The sequence below is a fragment of the Macaca fascicularis genome, chromosome 7, assembly GCF_037993035.2.
Source record: "Macaca fascicularis isolate 582-1 chromosome 7, T2T-MFA8v1.1".
Classification (NCBI taxonomy): Eukaryota; Metazoa; Chordata; class Mammalia; order Primates; family Cercopithecidae; genus Macaca; species Macaca fascicularis.
In genome coordinates, this window is record NC_088381.1 from 87,662,073 (window position 1) to 87,663,238 (window position 1,166).

At 35.3% G+C, this 1,166-nt stretch overlaps 1 non-coding gene across 1 annotated transcript; it reads left to right on the forward strand.

The window, feature by feature from the left end:
• The first annotated feature begins 544 nt into the window (after window positions 1-544).
• Window positions 545-643, forward strand: LOC123575045 (small nucleolar RNA U13). The gene has a single exon (XR_006700212.2). It is a non-coding gene; the product is annotated as a small nucleolar RNA U13 (small nucleolar RNA).
• Window positions 644-1,166: the final 523 nt, after the last annotated feature.

Below are 1,166 nucleotides of genomic sequence, written 5' to 3' on the forward strand. Positions count from 1 at the left end.
ATTATACTTCAATAAAACTGGGAAAGGGGTATGAAGGAGAATAAGCTAGATCATGTGGCCACATGCTGGTTGACCTCCCACTAAAGGTCATTCCTCCTTTCAAATGGCTATCATAAATCTCTCTTCTGGGGGTTTCTGTATTTCCTCCCTCTCTCAGTCCCTTCAGGCACAATGGTTTAAACAGCTCCATCGCATCTTACCTCTGATGATAGCACTGGCCTGTGTGGTACTCTATGCCTATAAACTCACAGACAGCATCTCTTTAAATAAATCTTTATTATCCTATATTAAGTGTGTCATTAACTTCCTGATGGAACTCTAAATGATACAATTTTCCACAAATGTATCCTTCCTTGAGTGTATAAACTTGTTTCAAACTACTGACTGTACCTTTACAACTAAGATGCTTCAATATATTAGATAATATAAATTTTCACCCTCTCCTTTCTGTTTTAAGAACCTGGGGGGCTTCCATCTTCTGCTTTCATCCATTTATGTTGCCTCCTATGCCTACTGTACAGCTGTCATCTTAAGAGTGCCTTTGATCCCTTTGTGGTTCATAAGCATGATGACTGAGTTTTTGCACTCCTGCATGAGATGTATCTCCCTCAAACCTTATGACGTGCACATTACCTGACTCACATGAAGAAAAATAAAGGAAAAAGAAAAGAGATTGGGATCTTTTTAAAAATAGCTTTAGCCACCCTGCATTGCATATATTAATTTATTGATCTCATTTCTTCCTCTTGTTTTGCTGGGACACATTATCCCATACTTTCAGAAACAAAGAATACTTGTGAAGTAAACTTTATAAATTTTTGCGTGACTAAAGCTTTATTCTCTCTTCCTGATAGATTTATTCTATATAGAATTCTAGGATGAAAATCAGTTTGACGAACTTTTCCACTGTATCCTAAGGATGAGTTTGCTACAGAGCATACTCATGCCATTTTAATTTCTGCTCATTTGTGAGCTATGTGGTTTTTTCTTAATAATTTTACAGTATTTTCAATCATTAAGATGATAAAATTTCATAGTAATGTGCCTTGGGATTTTTTTAAATCTTGTGCTGGGCATTCAGTAAATCTTTCGTATTGAGAAAATTAAGCTTTTTCTGTTCTCAGAAATTCATTTTCATTGTTTCTTTTAAATCCATCCTTCTGTTT